General features: G+C 45.5%; 2 long non-coding RNA genes across 2 annotated transcripts in view; one reads left to right on the forward strand and one right to left on the reverse strand.

Annotated features, from left to right (window-relative positions):
• The window catches only part of LOC116150009 (uncharacterized), a 485,742-nt gene that overhangs the window by 457,436 nt on the left and 1,557 nt on the right, over positions 1-26,749 (forward strand). The window contains exon 8 of the long non-coding RNA XR_004133645.2: positions 16,581-16,709. This is a non-coding gene — a long non-coding RNA (uncharacterized LOC116150009). The remainder of the gene's footprint in view (positions 1-16,580; positions 16,710-26,749) is intronic.
• LOC135319740 (uncharacterized) overlaps positions 9,135-26,749 on the reverse strand; it is a 158,810-nt gene continuing 141,195 nt past the window's right edge. Inside the window, exon 3 of the long non-coding RNA XR_010378576.1 lies at positions 9,135-9,346. This is a non-coding gene — a long non-coding RNA (uncharacterized LOC135319740). The remainder of the gene's footprint in view (positions 9,347-26,749) is intronic.

Consider the following 26,749-nt stretch of genomic DNA (forward strand, 5'->3'; position numbering starts at 1 on the left):
GTTCAGCTCAAGGCTGGAGTGGTTTAAAGCCTGCTGAGGGCCATGCAACTAAGGGTTGGCAGAGATGGGGAGGCAGTTCTGGGGTTTCTGACTCCAGCTCCAGTGTCCTTTCCACCGCAAGAAGAGTGATCCCTGTAAGCTCTCTTGCCTGCCGATGCTGTGTGGAGTTTCAAAAGCACGTGCGAGCAGGCCGAGTGGTGCAGAGCTAAGCCACGGCCAAGGCTGTTGCACTAGACAGACGGCATAGTGGTGGACAGAGGCAGGTGAGGAGCTGGGAGTGGACTTTGCAGCCTCCTTGCCTTGGTTCAAATTTAGGCTCTCAAATGATAAGCTGGGTGAGCTTGGAGAAGTGAATTAACTTCTCTGTGCATCAGCTTCAATATCTAGAAAAGATGATAATAGCAGCCTGCCTTCCAGGCTTGTGGTCAGGGTTAAACGAACCTCGTGCGAAGCCAGGCACGAGGCCTCCCATCGGTATCGCCGTCACTCATGCTCTTGCTGTTCGGTATCAAGTGGAGATTTCTTCAGTGACTGACCCTGCGGAGGCCAGGACTAGATGTCACTGCTCTAGCAAAGAATGCAGAGAAGGATTTAGACTGCAGATCCCCCGGTGCTAACCTCCTCCCCCCGGAAGCCCCAAAGGCTTGACACCTTTTACAGGCCCTAACACTCTCACCACCAGAATCCAACAAACAAAAAACTCACAGATGCTAACAAGCAGCTGACCTGGAGGGAAGGCCCAACTCACCCCCAGCAAACGCTGAGCATCTACGGAACCACTTTTTCATTACAAGGAAAAGTTCTTTTATTCTTTTCTTTTTAATATAATGCCATTGCATCATATTTAAGAATGATTTTCTTCCTGTTGACTCATACTGCAAAAGAACTTGGCATCTTAGGCCCTCCAGGTTTTTCTCCAAAGAGCAAGAAGGTAGAAAAGGGAATGAAAAAGTAAGTGCCCGGCTGAGTGCAGTCGGCTTCCATCACCAGTCCACGCAGGCTGAAAGTCTCACCAGGGGCCAGCGGGAGAGGAGGCAGTAGAGGGGTCTGCCTTGTCTGAAAATGATGGCCGCCCACCCAGCAACCCCACTGCCTGCACGTCGCACCCTGTACCACATCCTTACATCATCCTGTACCAGATGGGCCTGGGTTTGGGGAACTACACTGGGCTTTTGATTTATTCCAAGTCATTTCCTGTGATACATTTTCACTTCCAGGGGATTGATTTCTTGGGGGAGATCAATGATCGAGTAGCCCTACTAAGGCTGAGAGGGGCTTGCGGGCAGGAGACTGGGAGTCTGCGTAAACCAATCCAGCAACTGTCCTGCCAAGTACAAAAGAGGAGAAGTAGAAGCAACCTAAATGCCCAACAAGGGGGGATCGTTTTAGTCAGTGTGCTCCAGTATGTGCTCTGAACGGTTTCACTGGAAGTCTTATGCAATAAGATCCTAAGTTGGTACATAGATAAATAAATCATAAAGTTTTGTGTTCAGCTATGTATGGGAAATACTAATACGTCTGTCCTAGCTTGGCTGCACGTGGGATTTCCATGCTAATGTGTCAGCCACTCACTGGCCTGCTTGCCTTCAGATCCATTCCCCACCCTTCCTCTCCTCTGCTCTATACTGGAGGGAACTGGTCCCTACAAACTACATTTCTCAGTCTCCTTTGCTACATTTCCCAGCTTCCCTTGGTTTCTAGCTAGTTTCAGCCACTGGAGGCACCAGTGAAATACTAGAGTGTGAGAATAAGGGAGGGGCCAGGGTGTTTCTCCCCCGACCTGCCACACTCTGGCAGGCGTCTCGCCGAGGTAGTGGCTTTGTCTTCTCCTTGATTGCAGCTCCCACCGACAGCCTCTCCCTCCATGGTCCTAGTCCCCCCCGGGCAGCCCCTGCTCTGGTTCTGGATCTGACTCTTGATAGCTGAGCTGTGACTTGCTGCTGACAGGGAAAGGTGATGTAGAAGAGGAGAAAAAATTCACTCCATCGGCCCCAGGGCATTGTGAGTGACAGTGGAAAGAGACAGTGGAGAAGGAAGTAACCAGAATAGGAGCATTCAGAGGGGAGAAGGAAGATCAAGGGAAGAGGGATGTCCAGCCCTATTGCAAGTTGGGTTCCCTGCGACAAAGACGGAGCTGGAGCTCAGCGTGAGGATATTTATTACGGAGTTCCTTTAGAATCAGCACCTGTGGAAGGCAGGGGTGGGAGCAGGATCGGGCAGAGGGAAGCGCTGAGCTGTGATGCAGTCCCTGCATAGGTCTCAGCTGACCCCATGAGAAGATGGGAATCCTGGGCCTTTGTACTCCCAGTTGACCAGCGGTTGGTTGCAGGTGACCCTGGAGGGAAGCATGACCTTGGGCGGGCAGGCAGTTCATTTTTTCAGTCCTTTGACTACTGGAGGGATAAACCCTGAATTCCTGAAGGGAACCTGAGCAGCTCATCGTTGTTCCCCAAAGGCATTATTCCCACTGGGGATTCTAGGAAGAGATGCTTCTGGGGCTACCCAGGACCAGCTGGGGAAAAAGCTACATCTAGGCCGACTCCGTGACCAGTAGAATTGGGCTAATGTAGACCAAGAGGTGTTCCTGGCTCCAGGGTGGAGAGACTGGGACCAAAGCACTTGAGGGCAAAGAACACAGATGAATCGTGAGCCTGTGGAGTGGGCAGCACTGCCTGCTGGCGAGGGGAGGGTGGGGAGTGGGCGAATGCAGACTCATGAGGTCTGCAGTGAGGCCACGTCTAGGGACCAGGAGCTGACCCAGTCCCAGATCACGCTAGGGCTGGCGGCAGGCTTCGGATCTCAAGGTAAGCAGGGCGCGCAGCAAGCAAGTCATCCTAGGCCAGCCTGGGCCTTTGACTTTCTTTTCCGCCAGGAAGTCCTGTGAGCCACACCCGCCTGCCTCCTCAGCGAGACCACCTTGGAATGGAAACGGGAAGGGAGAGATGGAGTATTCTACTTTCCAAGGAACTGAACGCTACCTGAGGAATTAGTACGGGGAGAGGCATCTTAGTAACAGACAAAACAGAAATGCTGAATTTCAGTGTCAGCTAAGTTTGTGGCTCTTCTAAAAGATCTAGCTTTGATGAGTAGGCCAAATGCTACGTGAATGACCCAGGGTCAGGGACTGGCTGCTAGTGAAAGAAAACTCCCAGTTATTAGTGGCTTTAAAAGGAAAGGGTGAGATTCAGAAGAACGGGTATGGGCATTCTGATGTCGGGACCTCATTCATGGGTCATCTCTGTTCCAGGGAAGGACAAAGAAGGGGCCAAGACCATGCGTCAGCTGTCTTTTAAGGGTAGGTCCTGGAAGCTACTGCAGGGCACTTTCTTTACACCGCAATGGCCAGAACTTAGTCGTATGGCCATATCTAGCTGCAGAGGGAGCTGGAAAATGATATTTATGCTAGGAAGTTGTGTGCTAGGTACAACTTGTAATACAGAGCTATTCAGGAAGATGAAAATGGGTATTGGAAGCAGCTAGCACCTCCTGCTACAGTACCTAGAGCGTGTCTAACTTAATCCTCACAATAATTCTAAAATGTGGGTTATTCGCATTATATAGATAAGCAAATGGGACCCAGAAGCACCAAGGCTGCATAGTTACCATCAATAGCACCAGTTTTCAGCCCTCTCTCTCAGGGTCTCTCCCAGCTACAGGTAGGATATTCTGCTTGTTGGGGGTAAATTTTTCCATTTCTCTGGGGTTTCAAAAACAATATGTAGGCAAGACAGCCAGCTCGTCCTGGCCGCCCCTGCTCCTTCTCCAGAGCAGTCCCCGCTTTGTAAGACCTCTGAGCTCTGTTTGTTGTGCAATTACCATGGGTTAAGGGGGCCCTCTATGACATTTTCATAGGAGGACGGAGCAGGCACAAGTCCTCACCCTTTCCCAGGTTCTTTGTCATTTCCTCTACCTTTAAAGGAAAATTGCATAATGGCCATCATTTAGGCACCTTCCCAAAGTACTTAAACTACTTTAATGCAAAAGGGCCATGTGAGGAAATAGCCCCAGATGTCACACGCCAAGTTACAAAGAGAAGAAGAGGACTCCGAGCCCCCTGTGTTGAGGTCCCTTGGCTGAACAGTGCCACATGGGCACATGACTTGTGGTTATTACCCATCCTCCAAAACCTGTAGCCAACTCAAACAGCATCAAAGGCATTAATGAGACTTGGCCCCATTAGGCTCACGTGAACACTTGTACTGAGTCTTCAAAGCCTCTGTTAAAAAAAATCTACATGTGCATGTGTAAGCATATGTGTGCATATTTTATGAGAATTGGAGCCATTAAGAGTGACTAACCACACACTTTTACATCTGCCCTCCCAACCCCCCTTAGGGCTGCTCTGGGGCCAGGAATGGTCCAAAGGGAAAGGCTTTGGTCTAAACTAGAGGTGGAGTGCTACAAAGTCAGGGATGTCACTTGTTGAGCGACAAGCCAACATCTGTCTGCTGGTTTTATAGGATGAGCACTCACTGTGCTTTCTTTGGTAATGGCTTCTCATTTTTCACTGGGGGACTCACCCTGCCTTGCTCTCAGTCTGTGTGCCTTGGGCAAGGTGGACTCTCTTCGCTTGAGTCTCCCCCCAGTTACAGTGCTTGATTCAAGGAAGGGCAGAGGACCTGAGTTAGTGCAGTGAGATTTAGTCCCAGGACTTTTGCTACAACGACAGGGAAAGGGGGTCCTGCTGGCGTCTCATCGTATCTCCCTTAGTAGGGATTGTGGCCCTTCTTGCTGACAGCTCCTACTTCAGGGGCTGGAGACCCTCCTCTGCGGGTTTTCTCTAGTGCTGTCAGCCCCGGCACAGGGAGAACAGAGGTGCTGGAGGTAATGCCCCTGGGAGCAGCCCTCAGCCAACCACGGGCAGGGGTCGGAGAATCAGTGCCGCGGCTCCCTCATCCCTAGAATGGGACACGTGTTCTGGTCTATCCCCAGTGGGGTGTGGACTGAATTATCTCCCAGAGGTCTCAGTGGCACTGAACGTCAATCGTCCACAGTGATAGCCTGCTCATGATTGCGCCTTCCCTCCCTTCCCTATTCCTCCACCAGAGTGCATTTAGCCACTTTCCAAATAAACCACCTGCACTTAAATCCTACCTCAGAATCTGATTCTGAGAGAGAGACCCACGTTGGCACGATCAGGCAAGGGTCTGCCTCAGAATTCAGGCAACACAGAAGATTTAGTGCAGAGAAAGAGAGGGAATGAGATACACATTCTTGACGGCATCATGTTAGGCATCTGGATCCAGCAGTGCCTGAAGGTTGCGTTTCCCTCCGATTTGCCCTAAGACCAAGTATGTAAGAGCCAGGGTTCCAAGGTCTTTGTTGTGGCTCTTTTCATGTTTCCTTTCCGTGCTTTTCTATATGGCCCCAAATATCCATTCCCACTCTCCTTACATCAGCTCATGTGGCCCAGTGATAGGAATTCATTCCAAGGGCTACTGGAACTTGCCTTAACTGAGAGATGGTTAGAGCCGTCAGGGCGGCAGACAGTTCAAATCCCTCACTGCAATTTCATGCAAATAACCTTCTGGCAGCTTCCTTTTCACTGCTGTGCTCTTGTCTGCCAGCCAGTCTCAGGCCTGGGCATCCCCCAGGAGATGTTAACTCATCTCCCTTATCTGCTTGACTGACTGTCATCTTGACGCATCACTGAGCTGGTGACGAAGCTCTTAATTAGTACATGTCTCCAGGCCTCGCGTTTTGCCACCTCTCCTACTATTTGCCCTCCCTGCGCCTCTCTCGTCTCTGTTTCTTTGACTTTCCACCCCTCAGTTTACCATCTTCTTCCCAAATCACATGCTTTCTTAGCTGGAGTCACGCAGGCCTGGGTTTGAAGCACAGCTTGGCCATTTCAGACCCGGCTCGCCGCAAATAACTTCCGTTCTCCAGATTCCGGGTTTTACGTCTGAAATGGAGATAACAGGACATTGTACGTTGCCATGCTGTATCTTAATCATAATCTGGTGCTTCACAGAACCTGAGCAGAACGGTGGCTGACACAGTCATCATTATTAATATAAAGTCTATATTGTAACTGTAATTATTAGCGTCCATGATGGTGGCAGAGCCCACTTGGCTATTTAGGTAGCTCTGATGTGACTTGGTGGAAGATCTGAGTAAAAGATGTGTGAGGAAAAGATAACCACCAGCTTTGTGCAATTATCTATTCAAAAACTAATTATTTATCCTCCTGTTGTGTGCCCGACACCAATCTAGGAACTGAGGACACAGCAGTGACCATGACAGACGAGGTCCCTGGCCCCACAGAATTTTGAGGCAGTGTGAACAAAATGATAGACAGAGAAACCATGAAGCATGTAAATACTGACCATATCGGGTAATGATCAGCTCTAAGAAGGAAGACTCTGCAGGGTAGGGAGGAAGGTGATGGAGAGATAGGTGGAGATGTGACTTAAGTAAGTGGTCAGGAAAGGTCTTTCTGATCAGATGACATTTGAGCAGAGACCTGTAGGAAGCAAGTGAGTGGCTGTGTGGATATCTGGGGGGAAGAGCATTCCTGGCAGAGGGAACAGCAAGTGCAAGAGCCCTGAGGTTGAAGGGGAAGAAGCAGGAGGCGAGTGGAGCTGAGGCTGTCTGGGGAAGGGCTCTCACACAGCACAGTATGCACTGCAGGGTAAGTGCGCAGTTCACTGGTTTTAGGGTCAATCTCAGAACCCTGCTTGAAGCACTGCACTGGAAGAGCACAGTTCTCAATATTATGTGACTTAGAGATCCCAGCTGGTGGGCCTTCCAGGGAGGGACTTCCAGAGGTGGAAGTCACACCCTTGGCATGTGCTAGAAATGGTTCTTGTCAAGACAGAAGGCCCTGGAACCCCAGCCACATGGCCTGGCCGCAGGTGTATTAGGCAGAGCTTTGGAATGATTTCCTCCCCGTGGCTTCCCTGGGACTAAATGCCGATGAATCCCAGGGCTCAGTCTCTGGGTTGCATCATTTGTGACGTCTGGGGCCAGAGTGCCCAATTAGCAGCCCTCTGCTGCCCAGATGTTTGGGGGACACAGGAAGACAGAGGGGTCAGCAGCTTGGGTGGCTTTCCTGGAGGACAGCCCTTCTCTCTGCGGGCTCGGCAGGCACAGGCCATGGCTGGCCTCAGAGTAACTGCTTTCATCCTTCCAGAAGCCAGGAAGTTCCTGAAGACAAAAGATGTGTAGAAAAGGATAATTGGATAGAATGTGTCCCTGCCTCGTGTTCATTCTCATTTGTTGAGCGTGCCAAGGAGCTCGGGCTCCAGAATCATAGGAATGTGCTCCGTTGTATCCAGAGTGTGGCTGGGCAGCTGCGTCCCTATGTGATGTCAAATGGGGACTCCTGAGCATGTCTTCACACAGTGACCGAGCCAAGTGTCTTGAGTACCTGCAAAGTGCCGGCCGCTGTGCTGAGTTCTTTACATACAGGATTTCCTTGAATGTCTACCAGAGACCTGTGAACGGGGAGGGGGGACCACTGTCATGATGCCTCCTTTCTGCAGAGAAGGGTGCTGAGGCCCAGAGAGGTTCAGGTCACATATTGCTGAAAGGTGAAATCAGGACTTGAATTTAAGTGGTCCAAATCCAGAGCCCATCCCCCTTAAATATGCCAACACTGCTCCCCAGTCTCTCTTTGTCCCAGGGATCGGTAAACTTTTTACATAAATGGCCAAAAAATTTATTGTTTTTGGCTTTGCCAACCATGCTGTCACTGTCCTAGCTACTCGACTCTGAGGTTGTAGTGCAAAAGCAGCCATAGACAATGTGTAGATGGATGTGTGTGGTTGTGTTCTAATACAACTTTGTTTACAAAAATAGGCAGAAGGCTGGGTCTGGCCCATGCGCCATAGTTTGCCAACTCCTGATCCAGATGGTCATCCACTGTCACGCACAGTGCCTTGCATGGGGCTTTTTGTGGCACCCTTCATTGGTTCTAGGGCTGACTCAGCGTCTCAACCACATCCTCTAGGGCCCAGATTGATTTCACATTTTGCTCAACCATCCTTTGCGATACTGGTTTTCTATGCTCATACTTGTTGCCTCATGGTCACAAGATGGCTGCAGCTGCTTCAGGTATAATATCTGCAAACTGCAGGAAGCAGGGGCAGGAGCCACAAAGGCATTTCATGAGTTCCCCCCACCCCCCTCCCCACCCTAATGGAGAAGGAAGCCTCCTATCTGCACCTGGCTGCCTCTTTCATTGGTCAGTACTGAGTTCCAGGGTCACCCCAAAATTAGTCACTGGAAAGCAGGGAGCATGAACATATTACACTCATCCCTGAGGCTCTGGGAGGGTCCCACATGCCCTCCAAATCTAGGGAGCACCAACCATTACAAAATCAGATTATGTTGACACAGAAGAAGGGCACAAAATCAGGGGGTAGGTAACAATGTCTACTGCACTCAACAATGAATGTTTTTAGGAGCGATTCAGAGTGGGGGTCAAACCTGCAGAAGCTTCACAAACACCTTAGAACTTGTGCTAAGCCTCTGAGGTATGAGGTGTGGTGAGAGCCAGGAGCTGAGACCAGTTAGGAGCCTGTCACTCACTCTTAATACCCAGCTTCAGAGGGGCAGGCGTCAGCCCCAGAGCTGAGGTAGGAGGGGTACCCGGGGAGGAGGAGGTGAAGAGACAGGTGTGAAAGGGAAGGAGGATTTAGCAAACAGGTCCGGCCCCCTCCCCGGCTCAAGCAGTGAGATTCCTGTGGTTTCAGAGCACTGGGATCTGCCACATTGAAACCACAGAGGATGACTGAGGCTTTTCAGAGCTCACCCCCAAAGTCACTCTGGGCCATGGATCGGCCAGACTTTGAATTACCTAAACCCCACATCTAAACTAAGTCTTCTGCTGCATAAAACTGCATGTGGAGAAATCAGAAGTGCCTGTGAGCTTAAATTAAGCCTCTGGTGTTAGTTCCTTGTCCTGGGATAGGAGCATCAGACCCGTTTCAAGGAATGGGAGGCCAAAAGTGAGACATTTGTTTGTCTGTTTAAAGGTGTTTTGAGGTCTTTAGATGAGAAAAACTTAAGAGATGTAAGTTAAATACTTGCTATTCATTATTCATTCATTCATTCAATAGCCATCGACTGAAGGCCTACTATGTGCCAGGAACTGTTCTACTTGGTAGAGATTCAGCAGAGAAAAAAAAATAGATAAAAACTTCATTCCTTGTGAAGCCTGCTTTCTGGCGGGAGAGACAGGCAGAAAGGTAAATCAGAGAACTTCATAGCTCTTCCTTTGACTGAGGCATTTTACTCCCCTCAACCTATGTCCCACTTGTAAACTAGTTTCCTCTTACTCACTGTGCATCGTGGGCCAGGCTGTGATGGTTCATTGGATGCATCATCTGGGCCACAGCACCTGGATATTGGGTCAAAGATTAATCTAGGTGTTTCTGTGAGGGTAATATTTGAATGAAATGAGTATTTTAATCAGTGCACGTAGAGGAAAGCACATTACTCTCTACAGTGTGGGTGAGCCTCATCTAAACAGTTGAAGGCCTTAACAGAACAAAGACTAACCTCCCCCAAGCAAGAAGGAATTCTGCTAGCAGATAACCTTTGGACTTGACTGTAACATCAGCTCTTCCCTTGGCCTCCAGATTGCCAACTCATCTTTTTGGACTTACTAGCCTCCATTATCCTGTGAGCCAATTCCTTAAAATCAATCTCTCTTGCTCTCTCTGTATGTATGTGTGTGTGTATGTGTATGTATGTATGTTTGTGTGTGTATATATATATATGCATATATATGCATGTACAAAGATCCCTCCTCCTGACCCTCTGGGAAAGATCCCTGGCTCCAAGGTCCAGGCTGAACAGAAATTCAGTAAGTCAAAAACTGCTCTCATCTGCTTTGGAGAAACAGTCCTGTGGTGAGCATCTCCTAGAGTTATGCGCTGGGACATGCTTTATCTAATTTGGTGGTGAAAATTGTAGCCCTAGCAGTGGTACTGCCTGGGTTCAAATCCTAGCTTCCCCACCTAACTGGCTGTGTGATTCTGGCCAACTTTCTCAACCACTCGGAGCTTTTGTTTCCATGCGGTGACTCTAATAATAAATATCCACCTGTCAAGAGATCTGATGAAGCTTAAATACACTAACACACGTGAAGCTCTAGGTGCAGTTCCTGGCAGAAATGTCAGCGCTTGAGGAACGTCAGCCCTTGTTTTAGAGGCAGCAGGGATGGGGCCAGGTTTCACAGTGCGTGAAGTTAATGCGGCATTTATGTATACGTGTGTACGTTGGGGGAAGCGCTATTTAAGGCAAATAAAGAACGAAGGAGGCTGGGGGGGTCGTTGTAATGGGGGCCCTGAAGCCCAAGGTCTATGGCTTCCAGCCATTTGCTGTAGCAGTAAAATTTCTTCTTCATCATCTCCGAGTCCCCAGAGAAGTAAATGTCTTATAATAGTGCTTCTTTAATTTCCAAATCCCACTTGGTTATTTTCCTGACAGTGGAAAATCTCAGGGGATTAGGCCACGTGTCTTGCAGTGATGTGATGCTTAGAGAACAAAATTACTGTAAGCACCTTCTCCAAAATGGGGCAGCTGGGGCCTCCTCTTTCTGGGCCCCCAGAGCGAACAGCACCTGTGATCTCCTTTCTCAACCCCCAGGGTTCTCCCCACTCAGGAATTAGGCTTAAAAAATCATTCTTGAAGGGACGGGGTTGGGCTGGGGGCTGGTGGTTGTGCATAGGGTTGGAATTTTTTTTTTAAAGCTGCTTTCAATTTTGTAATATTGTTCTCTTTGGCAACAGAGGTGTGTCCGTCTTAACTGAGTTATCGACAGGGAGTGAGGCAGAGGGAAAAAAAAAAACTTTGGATCCCTTGTGCAAATGATGATTTATAGTTACATGTGATAACTCCCACTTCTTGGCCTTGTCACCCCTCCCTTCTTATTTGATCCTCGCCAGTGCGGTGACATAAACTAGGCTGGCTTTAGTCCTGTATCATGGATGGTGACTGGGGTCCCCAAGGCTTGGGGGCTTCCTCAGGTACCACAGAGGGAGAAGTGGAGCAGAGTCCAGAGCTCGTAATACCTCATCTTGTGCATTTTCCATTAAATCACAGAGATCCTTGGGATGGCTGGGTATTTCCCCCTATGTTTTACAGATGAGAAAGCTGAGTCCCAGAAAAGTGAAATGACTTATCTAAGATCATTTCAGGTATCACCACCATCACCAGCATGATTACTTGAGTTATAATAACAATAGCAACAAAAACAATAATACCTGTGGGCTCTGTGTTGGGCACTGTCTATTTGCTGTATATTTATTTTTATTGAGGTATAGGTGAGTTAAAATAGTATATAAATTTCAGGTGTACAACACAGTGATTCATAATTTTTCAAGGTGATACTCCTTTCATAGTTATAATAGAATACTGGCTATTTTCCCTGTGCTGTGTATATATCCTTGTAGCTAATTTATTTTATATTTAGTAGTTTGTACGATCTACTTGCGCTAAGTGTAAACGAGTTTATTCCTTACAAGAGTTCTGTGAGACAGATATTAACATGATTCCCATTTCACAGATAAAGAAAGTGAGGCACAGAGAAGTAAAGTTACTTGCTAGTTAAGTGGCAGAGCCAGGATTCAAACCCAGGCAGTCTGACTCTGGAACAGCCTCTTAGCCCCTCCAGGAAGCTGGCAGATATTAAGCTGGTAAAGGAAGAGTCAGGGTCTCCAGATCTCCAGCCCAGGATCTTTCCCATCACCTCTCAAGGCTCACCTTCTCCTTCTCCCTCCTGCTACATGCTCTGGGCCCATCTGAGCTCCTTCCCTGCCTGTCTGCCCAGCTCAGCTCTTGCTAAATGAGCGCCCATTTTGCTAGGAGAATATGTTCCTGGCCCGAGGCTTAATATCCAACTCCACTTTCATTAGCTGTTTGACCTTAGATGAGCTGCTAAACCTCTCTGGACCTTGGCGCCTTTGTCTATAAAACGAAGATGGGGTGGTAACTGGCTTTTTCGGTATTGTCAGAATCACAGCAGAGGAAGTGGATAAAGCCACTACTTCAGCACCAGGCATGGAGAAATAGTTCATTATGTACTCATCCCATCAAAGATCCAGGAGGGAGGGCTTTCAGAGTGAGGATGGGTATCAGTTTGCTTGTTACACAGCATAACTAAGCTATCTCCACGTCTTAGGGGCACACACATGCTGTGGCCACCATGGGTCAGCTTCACCTCAGCTCTACACCATTTTTATTCTGGACTCAGGCTGAAGGAGCAGGCTTTATCTGGGACAGTCTCAATCTTGTGGCAAAGGGAATAATAGACAGGCAGTGATGGACCACTCAGGAGCTCGTAAAGCTTGTGCTCAGAAGTGGAATGCATCACTTCCACTCAAATTTCACTGGCCAAAGAAAGCCACATGGACTCGCTGGGGGAAGGCATTTATAATTCTCCCATATGGAGGGGCCCTTTATTAAATATATTTGGTCCTCTTCCTGATGGGATCTTTCTTAATGTTAACTCTACCACACTGGGAATTGAATGGGTGCAGTGAAGGACTGATGGGTGCCGCATGGAAGAATCTACAAGAGCAAAGACAGGGTAGGTGAATGTCACACAGAATCAGGGAGCAGTGGGACCAGTCTGGCTGGAGGAGAAGGTTCACGTAGAGCTATGTGACTGTGAGTCAGAGACAACTCCTGACAGCGGGCGTACTGGGCAGTGACTGAAGGCTAGGACAGTGGGGACACATCTTAACTACAGCACAGTTTACTGCATCTGGAAAAGATCAGCAGTCAAGTTCCCTTAGGCTGGATATCATGGGCCCCTGGGGTTAAACTCATTCATGGCTCTCCATTCCTCTTGAGTGTTCTGCAAATTGAATTATTCCATTATCACCTTCCAAGAATTTTACGGCAGGCTTGTGTTTTCACGTATTGCTTTCGTGAGTTTTGCCTTATCTTCATTCCACCAATAGGATTGCTTAACATCAGTCATTTAAAGGTATTTGCTTGTATAACTTGGATTTATGTTTTGTGTCGGTCTGCTAGGGCTGCTGTAACAAAGCTCCACCCACTGCGTGGCTTAAATGTGAATTTACGTTCTCATGGTCCTGGAGGCTGGAACCCAAGATCAAGGTGGCAGCACGGTTGGTTTCTCCTGAGCCTCCCTTCTGGGCTCCTAGCGGGCTCTCTTGTCCCCGTGTCCTTACATGGTCTTCCTTCAAGATGGGTCTGTGTTCTAACCTCCACTGCTCATGAGGACACCAAGGATACTGGATTAGGGCCCAGCCTAAAGACCTCATTTTAAACTTGCCAGCCTCTTTGAAGACACTATTTCCAAATACATTTACATTCTGAGGTACTCAGGGTTAAGACATCAACATGTGAATTTGGGGGGAATTCAGTTCAGCCCATAACATGTCCCAGATAAATATCAAATCATAATCATATCACAATAACAGTATCACCACCCTCATTTGACACATTAGAACCACCCAGAGCAGGGCATGGCACACCGTGGGTGTTCAGTATTTGTTGCGTACCAGATAGGATGATAGGGAATAATTGTCTTGATTGTACTTATTTTACTAACATTCTAAGTAGCTGCTTGTTAAACGCTCTGAGGCTGAAGCTCCTCTCCTGTTGGCAGGAGGGAAGTCACAAGTTCTCGAGGAGCATTAAAGTCATATTAGTCACTGAGATTCCTGCTCTACTCAAATAGAAGGACTGAAAGAGAATAACTCCCTGTATGTGATTCAGTGTTATTTTATTACCTCCTAAAAACCTTCCCCATCCCACTGGTGGTTTGTGTTCTACACCCAAGGAATCATCGGTCTGTCCGCAGGACAAAGCCACACTCTTACTGGAACACAGTCTTCCTGAACTCTCTCCCCTTTCATCCACTGCTTATACTCCATCGGGCTCAAGCATGACAAGTCATCCCATCCTTCTCCAACTCTTCATAGATCCCTCTACCCTGCTAGCCTGGTGAACTCCTCTTCATCCCTTAGGACCCATCAAAAGATGCCCCTGGAAGATAGGTCCATTGAGGAAGTAGAACACAAGCTATCATTTGTAGTACAATTCCACCTTAAAGGGAAAAAACTACAAATATATTTCTGGAAACCATACATACTAACATATTAAAAAAGCAAAAAGAAAATAAATCACTATGTCCCCATCACTTATCTGTGGTTTCTGACATTTTGACAGCCAACATGAATTCTTCTGTAATCGTAATAAAAAGGTACTTTTGATGTTTGAAAAGAGCAAGTGTCTTCATGTTCTCTTTTGGGAACTCTTCTTGAGTCTTATCCTGCTCCGTAAGATACATGCGCACCCCCACACACATGCCCTAGGCAGGCAAAGACAGTCGCATTTTGCTAACTTTGCATTTTGCACATAACTCTGTTGTTTCATTAATCACGTTGTTTTGAAATTATCTGTTTACTTATCTCTTTCCCACCCTAATCTGAAGACTGGATCCTGGAACCACGATTCCTGAGATTAATTCTGGACCTACCACTTCACCCATTTGTTCATGGACTATTAACCATTCACCCTAGATCAGGCACCATCCTCGGCCACCTGGATGCACTTGTGTTCAGACCAGACAATGGCCCATGTCTTCATGGTTGGCGAGACACTGGCGGGCAGCTCCAAGACAGTAACCCATGAGTATAACACACTAGCAAACTCAATAGTATGTTAGAAGGTCTAAGTGCTGTGCAAAGATGACACTGCAGAGCACGGTAAGAGGGCCTGAGAGTGCGGGAGGAGGTGTGAGATGGGATGGGCGTGGTCGGTCTGGGCACTGGAGAGAAGACAACTTGTGAGTAAGAACTTGTATGAAGTGGGGGTGTTACCCACGCAGCTCACTGGTGGTGGGGCACTGCCGGGGGCAGGGAAGAGTCAGTGCAAAAGCACAAAAGCAGGGCTCTGCCTGGTGCTATGGCCTGAAGTGTGATCCCCAAATCCATACATTGAAGCCCTAACCCCCAGTGTGACCGTATGTGGAGACAAGGCCTTTAAGGAAGTAATTGTTCCAATGAGGTCATAAGAATGGACCCGGATCCCATAGGGCCGATGTCCTTATAAGAAGAGAAAAAGACCCCAGCAGTGTGTCCACGCAGAGGGCAGGCCTCGGGCGGGCACCTGACAAGGGAGCCATCTACCAGCCAGGAAGAGAGGCTTCACCAGAAACCAATCCTGATGGGACCTTGACCTTGGACTTCCAGCCACCAGAACTGTGAGAAAACACATTTCTGTTGTTTAAGTCTCCTAGCCCGTGGTCCCTTGTTTTGCAGCCCGAGCAGACTAACGCATCTGGTATTTTGGGAAAAGGGGAAGGAAGCTGGTGTAACCTGGGGCAGATTGGGTGATGAGGTTAGAGAGGTGCCTCCGCAGAGGACCTGATAAGCTGGGGGGAGCAGGTCCTCCAGGACCTTGTGGGTTGTTGTACAGATTTTGCTTTCACTCAGAGGGAAGTGGGGAGCCAGGATAGGGTTTTGAGCTGACAAGTGACACACTCAGAACAATACTTCAACAACACTGACTGCTTGGAATAACACAAATTGTGGGAAGATCAGTTGGAGGAGAATGAAATCATGCAGGGGGGAAATGAGAGTGGCTTGGGCCAGCATGGAGGAGAGAGCAGTTGTCAGGTTGACAGCGTGTAATGGATGGAGTGAGGGGGGTGAGAGAGAAAGGGATGACTCTGAGGTTTACGAGATGAGCGGCTGGAGAGCGGCAGCTGCTGACAACTGAGATGGGAGGGGACGTGGGGTGATGAGTGGATGCCAGGAACACTTAAACATCCTTGCCCAGGGGAGCCCCCCACCACAAAGAATAATCCAGCCCCAATGTCGATAGTCCTGAGGTTGAGAAACCCTCGTGAGGTGGGTGAAGCAGGGTTGGGCTGGGAGCAAGATGTGTATCATAGGGAAGATCAACCATTCTGTGTTGGACACGGCCCCTTCCCTTATTGGTTCTCTGTATGCTGGTTTGTGAGGTTAGGATGTCATTTTACCTCTCTGGGCCTCAGTGTTCTCATCTATAAAATGGGGACAAAAGTTCTACTACCTTGCAGGGGTTTTGTGGAGTATAAAGGGAAAGCAATTGGAATGGTGCCTAACACGGAGGAAGTACTCAAGACATTTTAGCCACAATCATTGGAGGGGAGAATGTGCCTTATTCTTGGTGTAGCTCTAGCACTGAGAACAAGGCCAGACACATAGTAAGTACTCAGCAGAGGCTTATCAACTGACCCAGCAAAGTGGTCACAGGGTTTCTGTCTGACTCTGTATGGGTTTTCCCCAGGGCCCACTCAAGCTGGAAGTTAAAGGTGAACGTTGAAAGTCAGGTTTGTCAGCTCATTTCCCTGGAGCCTGGATAAGGAGAAGCCAAGTGAAGTTTCTGCTGAAACCTACTAGCAGGAAAGCCTGGGCCAAGTGTGACCCAACCCGCACTGTCAGTTTAGACAGGCATTCTGAGAGCCTCCTGCTGGCTCTGTCTGAAGCCTGGGCTTTTTTTTTTTTTTTTTTTTTACTTCATTACTTTACGGTTTTGTAGTTTACAATTCAAGTGGCTTTACATGTCAGATTTTGTTAACTTATTAACAGACAAATGTTTTTTTTTAGGTCCTACCAAGAAAGAGAGCATGTGTTCTTTTGATCAAGCCATATGCAGTGTTGAACTGTCTCACGCAACTGGAGCTCATCCATTTGCTTCTGTGCCGTGACCTGTGAGAGCTTCTCCCGGAGCCTGTGGTAGGTGGTTTCACAGCCCTCCTGTCCCTTCACCCTGTAAACCACAGGGACGCGTGTATCACGCGCATGTACCAGGCTTCAGCTTGCCGGCGTGCAACTATGTGTCAGGGACGGGGGACGGCATTTCCTCATAAGCTAAGCAGATCCCTTCCATTCCCAAGGCCCGTGTGTTAGGATGACTTCAGCTGTAGGCAACAAAGTCAACTTAAACTTGATGCCCAGTGTTGGAATGTTCACATACAGATGCATCTATGAGATATAAAATCTGGCCTAGCAAGTCACTCAGAAGAGCAACCCCAGTATTGGTTCATCCAGTTGTTCACCAAATCATCAGAAGCCCTGATGTCACTCACTCTTGTGCTCTTACAGTCAGCACATCACTGGGGCACACAGGTACTCAAAGAAAGTTTGTTCAAAGACTGAGAAAACAAAGAGTAGATTTGATTCTGGCTCAAGTGCTCCCCTGTACTTGCAAGATGGTGGCCAGAGGGGTGCCAAGATGGCAGAGTAGAAGGACACACAGCTCACCCTCTCCCACGAATGCACTGAGAATTACATATATAGAGCCATTAATTTGCACAGAACTCCTACTGACCTTTGGCAGAATATCTCTTACTTTGAAATAGAAGAAGATTCTGCTGCCTACAAGAGACCCACTTTAGGGGAAGGACGCACACAGACTGAAAGTGAGAGGATGGAAAAAGATATTTCATGCAAATGGCAATGATGAGCAAGCAGGAGTAGCAATACTCATATTAGACAAAACAGACTTTAAAACAAAGACCATAAATAGAGGTAAAGAAGGATACCATATAATGATCAAAGGAGCAGTGCAAGGTGAGGCTACTACACTTGTTAACATATATGCAGCACCTAAATATATAAAACAAATACTAACAGACATAAAGGGAGAAATTGTTGGGAACACAATGATAGTAGGAGACTTTGATACCCCACTAACATCACTGGACAGGTCTTCCTGACAGAAAATCAATAAGGCAATGGAGATACTAAATGACACAAGAACAGTTGGACTTGGTTTATATTTTTAGGACATTACACCCCCCAAAATCAGAATATGCATTCTTTTCAAGGGCTCATGGAACATCCTCTAGGATAGACCACATACTCAGGCACAAAAGAAGCCTCAACAAATTTAAGAGGATAGAAATTATTCCAAGCATCTTTTCTGACTACAATGGCGTGAAACTAGAAATCAACCACAGAAAAACATGAGAAAAAAATGACAGCATAGAGACTAAACAACACACTACTGAAGAAAACCAATGGGTCAACGATGAGATCAAAGAAGAAATTAAAAACTACTTTGAGACAAATGACAATGAAAACACAACCACACAAAATCTATGGAATGCAGCAAAAGCAGTCCTAAGAGGGAAGGACATAGTGATACAGGCCTTCATCAAAAAACAAGAACATTCTCAAATAAACAACATAACCTACCATCTAAAAGAGCTAGAAAAAGAACAAACAAAACCTAAAAGTCAGCAGAAGGAAAAATGTAATAAAGATCAGGGAGGAAATAAATAAAATAGAGATTTTAAAAAAAAGAAAAAAATCAATCAAACCAAGAGCTGGGTTTTTTTAAAAGAGTAAACAAAATCAACAAACCTCTGGCCAGGCTCACCAAGAAGAAAAGAGGACACAAATAAATAAAATAAGAAAGGAGAATGAAGAAATTACAACCAATACCACAGAAATTAAAAAAAAAAACAAAACCATGAGAATACTATGAACAAATATATGGCAACAAATTGGACAACCTAGAAGAAATAACCAAGTTTCTAGAAATATATAGTCTGCCAAGACTGAATCAAGAAGAAATAGATCACTTGAATAGACTGATCCCTAGAAGTGAAATCAAATCAGCAATAAAAAGCCTCCCTGCAAACGGAAGTCCAGGACCAGATGGCTTCACTGGAGAATTCTACCAAACATACAAAGAGAGAACTCATACCGATCCTTCTCAAACTCTTCCAAAAGACTGAAGGAGGGAATACCCCAAAACTCACTCTATGATGCTGTCATCACCCTGATACCAAAACCAGACAAAGACAATGCCAGAAAAAGAAAATTGCAGGTATCATTGATGAACAATGCAAAAACTCTCAACAAAATATTAGCAGAGTCCAACAACATATGAAAAAAAAATCATACATCATGATCAAGTTGGATTCATCCAGGGACACAAGGATGATTCAACATAATCAACATAAGCAAGTCGATAAATGTGATACACCACATCAACAAAACAAAGGACAAAAATCATATGATCATCTCAATAGATGCAGAAAGAGCATTGGATAAAATTCAACACCCATTTATGATAAAAATTCTCACCACAGTGCATATAGAGGGAACATATCTCAACATAAAAGCTATTTATGACAAACCTACAGCCAGCATAATACTGAACAGAGAAAAGTTGAAAGCCTTCCCACTAAAATCTGGAACAAGACAAGGATGCCTACTCTCACTACTTCTATTCAACATAGTCTTGGAAGTCCTAGCCATTACAATCAGGCAAAAGAAATAAAAAGGATCCAAACTGGAAGGGAAGAGGTAAAATTGTCACTATATGCAGGTGACATGATACTACATATAGAAAACCCTAAAAGCTCCACACAAAAACTACTAGAGCTGATAAAATAATTCAGCAAGGTAGCAGGATACAAGATTAACATACAGAAATCAGTCACACTTCTTTGCACGAACAATGAACTATCAGAAAAGGAAAGAAACAATCCCATTTAAAATCACATCCAAAAAAATAAAATACTTAGGAATAAATCTGACTAAGGCAGTGAAAGACATATGCAGAGAACTACAAAACACTGATTAAGGAAATTAAAGATGACTTAAAGAAATGGAAAGATATCCAGTGCTCTTAGATTAGGAGAATTAAAATGGCCATACTACCCAAAGCAGTCTACAGATTTAATGTGATCCCTATCAAATTACTCAGGACTTCACAGAACTAGAACAAATAATCCTAAAATTTGTATAGAATCACAAAAGACCCAGAATTGTAAAAGCAGTACTGAAGGAAAAGAATGAAGCTGGAGGAATAATCCTCCCAGACTTTAAACAATACCATAGAGCTACAGTATCAAAACAAGTGTAGTATTGGGACAAAAACAGACATACGGATCAATGGAACAGAATAGAGAGCCCAGTAATAAACCCACAGACTTACAGTCAATTAATCTTCAACAAAGGAGGCAAGAACATACAATGGAGAAAAGACAGTCTCTTCAGCAAGTGGTGTTGGGAAAACGGGACAGCAGCATGGAAGTCAATGAAGCTAGAACAGTCCTTCACACCATACACAAAAATAAACTGAAAATGGCTTAAAGACTTATGAGACAAGACAATATTAACCTCCTAGAAGAAAACATAGGCAAGACATTCTCTAACATAAATCTCAGCAATGTTCTCCTAGGGCAGTCTACCCAGGCAATAGAAATAAGAGCAAAAATAAACAAATGGGACCTAATTAAACTTACAAACTTTTGCACAGCAAAAGAAACCATAAGCAAAACAATATGACAACCTATAGAATGGGAGAAAATATTTGCAAATGATGCAGCTGACAAAGGCTTAATTTCCAGAATATATGAACAGCTCATACAACTTAATAACAAAAAACAAACAACCCAATCCAAAAATGGACAGAGGACATAAGCAATTCACCAACGAAGACATACAAATGGGCAATAAGCACATGAAAAAAATGCTCAATATCACTGATTATCAGAGAAATGCAAATCAATACCACAATGAAGTATCACCTCACGCCAGTCAGAATGGCCATCATTCAAGAGTTCAAAATGATAATTTCTGGAAAAAGTATGGAGAAAAGGGAACCCTCCTACACTATTGGTAGGAATGCATTCTGGTGCAGCCATTATGGAAAACAGAATGGAGACTCCTCAAAAAACTAAAAATAGACTTACCATATGGTCCAGCAGTCCCACTCCTGGGCATATATCCAGAAGGAACTCTTAATTCGAAAAGATACATGCTCCCCAATATTCATAGCAGCACTGTTTACAATACCCAGGACACAGAAACAACCTAAATGTCTGTCCATCAACAGATGACTGGATATAGAAGTTGTGGTATATATATATATACACACATACATACACACAATGGAATACTACTCAGCCATAAAAAATAAAAATGCCATTTGCAGCTATATGGATGGACCTCTAGAGATCATCATTCTAATGAAGCCAGAGAAAGAAAAAAAATTACCGTATATCACTCATATGTGGAATATAAAAGAAAGAAAAAAAGAAGACACTAACGAACTTATCTATGAAACAGAAACAGACTTACAGACATAGTAAACTAACCTGTGATTACTGGCGGGGAAGAGGGTGGGAAGGGATAAATTGGGAGTTCAAGAATTGCTAATATTTACTATATATAAAATAGGTTTTAAAAAACCAAATTTCTTCTGTATAGCACAGGAAACTGTACTCAATATCTTATAGTAACATATAAGGAAAAAAATATGAAAATGAACAGATGTATGTATACGTATGACTGGGACATTATGCTGTACATCAGAAATTGACACATTGTAACTGACTATACTTCAATTTAAAAAACAAACAAACAAAAACCATGGTGGCCATACTCCTGGGCATCCCATCTGGACACAATTATGTCCAGGTAAAACAAAGATTATTTTTTCCTGTGTTTGGGATTTTCTCATATTTTTGTATTAAAGTATTTCATATAAACAAATACAGATATATACATCCATATGTGATTTTACTGAATTATATGTAATTCATATATTATATATATATATTAGGTTTAAAGAATAGCAAAATTAATGTTCATATAACTAATCAATGTAATAAACAGGGCTTAATTAAACTACTGACTCTTTCTGTCCACCTCCAATCACATTTCTCTCCCTTCCCACTTGCCTCCAGAGAGCTAATCATTAATCTATTAATCATTGCTTCATTATTATCCTTTCTGTGAACACCCAAGACTCTACCTCATGTTTTATTGGCTAGAACAGGGTCACATGCTTTCCATTAATCAATCACAGGCAAGAGACTGGTTTGAGCTGTTCAATCACAGGCAAGAGACTGGCTTGAGCAAATCGAGATGTCTAGTCTCTTAATCTTAGAGAAAAATGATCAAGTTCCAAAGACTGTCATAAATGTTAAATCGGAACACATGTTCCTGTACCATGGTGTTGAGTTACTCAATCAAAATTAGTAGCTGTTTATTCCAATGTGTAGGCCAGATTACACCTCCAACTGCCATCCCATAATACACACACATACATATACGCAGGTATACACAATAGTCCTGAGTATATATGTCCCTCCTGAGTACCCAGGTCTGGTTCTTTACCCTCATTCTGTTGACAATGATTTGTCTACAGATGCTACATGCCAGACACTTAGCTGCCCAGAATATAATGATGATAAAAACAAACACAAAAACACAAACCTGCCCAGGTAGAACAGATATCATTCAAAGACTTATACCAAAAAAACACAAAACCATGATTCTAACAGACCCCATTAAGGTGAGTTATGTGCTGTGAAGATGCACAGTGGGGACTCTGTGGAGGGCCCCCAACCCTGGAAAGTGACTGAAATGGGACCAGGAGGAAGAACATACATCAGCTGGGTGGTGACTGTGCTGACCTGGTCCTGGCCCACAGGCTGCATGAGAGCTGACCATTTGATTTTCAGGAATTTTGCAAGCTGTGTATTAAGCGCAGTCATTATTAAGAGTTAACTTATATATCCACTCCTGGGAATATATCCAAAAAACCCAGAAACACTAATTTGAAAAGATAGATGCACCCTAATGTTCATAGCAGCATTATTTACAATAGCCAAGATATGGAAGCAAACTAAGTTCATCAACAGACGAATGGCTATGAAGATATGGTGTACACACACACACACACACACACACAGGAATACTACTCAGCCATAAAAAAGAACATGTTGCCATTTGCAGCAACACAGATGGACTTGGAGGGCATTATGCTAAGAAAAATAAGTCAGAGGAAGATAAATACCATATGATATTACTTATATATAGAATCTAAAAAATACAAGCTAGTGAATATAACAAAAAAGCAGCAGACTCAGATCTAGAGAACAAACTAGTGGTTACCAGTTGGGGAGGGGGAAGCAGGCAGGGGCAATATAGGGGTAATGGGAGTAAAAGGTACAAGCTATTAGTTAAAAAATAAGGTACAAGGATACACTGCAACACGGGGAATATAGCCAATATTTTATAGTAACTATAAATGGAGTAGGACCTTTAAAAACTGAATCACTGTATTGTACACCTGTAACTTATACAATATCAGACAGCAGTTATACTTCAATAAATTTTTTTTCAAAAGGAAAGAAAGAAAAAAGAATTTATATCAACATAAAATTAATTATGTGCTATTAAAAAAGCAATACACTCTCAAAACTCATCACTTCCTAATTATCTTACTGCATGGGACTGTTCTCTGTGCGCTCAGGGTTATTGATGACTGTTAATTGAAGCTGTACGGTGGAAATACTCTAGTGATGTGCTGCAGTCCTATTCCCGACTCTGTGTTCAGTGACTTCATGTTAATAGTTTGAAATCGAGTATTTGCACCACAGAAGTTGGCAGATGCTACAGATCAGGTTTGGGTTTTTTTCCCCCTCCTCCAGAGAGCCAGTGGTTAAACATTTACCAGCACACCCCTGGGCAAAGGGAGGTTGAGGAAGAACATTCCAGACAGTAGGAACAGCTTGTGGAGAGACCCATGGTGAAGGATAACATGCCATATTTGAGAAATTGAAATAAGGCCATAAAGAGTATGAAGAGACTCTACCTCGAAGAGTTTTGTGGACTAAATAGAATAACCTGTGTAAATATCCACTTGACACAGTCACTACCGTGTACTAAGTCTTCAGCGGTGAGAGTTAGACTCTTGTAAGTGTTATCAGTGCCCAGTTTCTTCAAATGGTAGCTCTCTGTGTTTTAGGCCCAGGGGATTAAGCAGCAGGGAGGCAGCTACTCCTGGCTGTACCTCCAGAATCCATCCCCACCCCTTCTTCCTCGGCTAAACAAAACTTACCTAGTGCTCAGCACAGCAAGGGGCGCAGTTAAAGGTATTTGTGACCTCAGGGTCCAAGGAATGAGGGACAGCTAGGCACTCAGTGCTGACCAATGTGAGATAAACTGAGGGCCCCTGGAAAAGCTTCTCGTTAGCCCCCACTTCCTGACGTTCCCTCTCTACCTGGAATAAAGACCTACGTGTCAGAAGGCACGACAGGTATTTTGCAGCCAGGGGGTTGCAAGCATGAAAACGAATGGAGGAGAAGAAAAACATGGAAGATGCTGGATCGCTGATACTAACAGGAACAGGAGCTGCCCTCCTCTGGACTTTGTGCACATTACCTTTGAAATCCCCTATCAATTTAAGCCACGGAGGTTTGATGTTCTGTTACTTGCAGCTGAACTCATTCCTCTCTGATGCAAATGCATTTTCCAGCCATATCGTATAATAAGCAATGTGGCTACAAGAGGCCCGTCAGAAGACTCCAGAAACTTGCTACTGAAAGATTGGGCAAGGACCAACAGGATCAGCACCACATGAGAATTTGTTTACAAGGGAGGAGTCAGGACTCACCCCCAATCTCCTAATCAAAGTCACTTTTTAACAAGGTCTTCAGATAGTCCTCCCATGACCACTAAAATTTAAGAAGCATTTTATTAGAAGATTCTCACAAAACAGAGCCTCTCAACTTTTGGTTGGAGAACTCCTGCCTGAAGATGCCCTAAGGGTGATAAGCCACAACTACCCGTGGAAGCAGTTTTTTTTTTTTTTTTTTTTTTTGATGCTCTGCTGGACCCCATCCCGACCTCCTAAGACAATCAGCATTTGCTCTGAGCAGCCATCCAAAGTGATTGCAAGGTTACCCAACACGCAGAAATGAAGCCTAAACACGCATCCTTTGATAAACACACTCAGGCCCTTAAAAGTTCAAACTCTGCATTGGGTCCTGACCTCTGAAATATTTATACACAGTGATGCACCTTCCAGATAGCATCTCCTGGAATCTGCTTAGCAGCCAGGCTGCAACTGGGAGGGAGTTAATAAATGCTCTGGTTGTCTATAATTCAGCAGGAAAGCTTTTGCTGAGCCCCCAGACACAGCTAAGAATAGCCAGGTTCCTTCTCGTCTTTGAGAGCTCCAAGATCAGAAATATGTTTCCCGCTCCTCTCCTTCCCCCTCTGGACTACATATTAGAAGCTCTCAAAGTTGGTGCCATCCTGGCCGATGCCCAAGAAATACCCTTGTTTGCTGGAATGGATTCAGCCCTTGGCTCATTTCTTCCTTGTACTGCTCCTTGCCAGACTAGTTCAATCTTGGGTCATCCCTGTTTGGGTTTCTTGATTAACTTCAAGTCTCCCAGGGAAAGGAAGAGACAGAATGCTTTGTTAGAGCAGTAAGGCCATGGGCCAAGCCAGCCTCAGCTGGTTTTCTCTCTCTGAGAAGACTCTTTTGAATAACCACCCTCCTTCCTCTCCGCAGAGAGGTCCACTCTTCTCCCCCAGCTGGGGAGCTGGATCTCCCCACCGGCCCCCAGACCAAAGGAGAATCTGGAGGGAAGGAGCTTGAAACCAAAATCAAATCCCAGCTTGGTCTCTCACCTGCTGTGTGGCCAGGAGCGAGTGAGCTGCAGTGTCCTTGTCTGTGACAAGGGAACTATGATACCCACCCACTAGAACACAAGTCCTTAGAGGGCGGCCATTTTGCTTGTGCTGGCCACGCTTCTGTCTCTAGAACCTAGAGCCATGCCTGGCCTGTTGAAGTGAAATGTTTTGGGGGATAATCAATCCTCATAGTAATCCTATGAGGTAGGTTCTATAATGCTCCCCATATTGCAGTGTCAAAACTGAGACTGAGAATGGTTACATCCTCTGTCCAAGGTCACCTGGGCCTGGATGGGCCTGTGAGGTTAGAACACAGAGCTGTCTGTCTCTAGAGCCTGTGCCCACCATCCAGCTACAGATATTAGACCCTTGAACCTGTGGCCATACGTACAATTTCATGGTCCTCGGGAGGTCAGTGGCGCTGGCTCCCTCTTCCTCTTGACCTCTTATAGTGTACCCCCTCCCGACCCTGCTTTCTCCCCATCCCCACCCTTCCCCAAATGCTACTTCCCACTGGAGAACAACATCAGAAAGGGGGAGAAAAAGCTCCCTTGGCTTGGCCTCCTCAGGCCCTGCTGGCTGGTAGAAAGCAGACTTTCAAACCCAAGGGAGCATGGAAAGGGGGCATATCCACCTCTAGGATGCTGTCATGACACAGGGCTCTTCTGCGTGAGACCTCAGCCTTCTCTTTATTCTCTTTTTTCAACCTCGACTTTTCCATCACTGGTGACTTGTGGCCACGTGTCAGCATACCACAATCTTTCTAAAAGTGTGATCTGTAGACTAGCTGCTCGTTAGAATTCAGAGTCCCGGGTCCTGCCCCAACGTACTGAATCTGAGTCTATGGGGTGGGGCCCTAGAGTGTGCCTTTCTGACAACTTCCCTCAGTGGTCCTCAGATGCACCAAAGTCTGGAAGTCCCTGACACAGAACCTTGGGAAGTGAGAAGAAGGGAAGCCATTGGGACATGCATCTTCTCTTGCCCTCGGATGTGGGTGCCCCTGGTTCTCAGGCCTTTTGACTCTGGATTCAGATCAGGACTTCGGACTTGGACTGAATTACACTCTTAGCTTTCCTGGGTCTCTATGTGCAGAGAGCAGATAGTGGGAGGTCCCGGCTTCCACAGTCGTGTGAACCAACTTCTATAATAAATCTCCTATGTGTGTATCTATCTATCTGTTATATACCACCTCCTATTGGTTCTGTTTCTTGGAAGAACCCTGACTGGTGTACACACACACACACACTCACAAGTTTACATTGCTATCTCACCCTAACTCTTCTATCCATTTTCCCGAGTTCTTTCAAAACAGTATTATCTGT

This window comes from Camelus dromedarius, chromosome 31 (assembly GCF_036321535.1).
Source record: "Camelus dromedarius isolate mCamDro1 chromosome 31, mCamDro1.pat, whole genome shotgun sequence".
Taxonomy (NCBI): Eukaryota; Metazoa; Chordata; class Mammalia; order Artiodactyla; family Camelidae; genus Camelus; species Camelus dromedarius.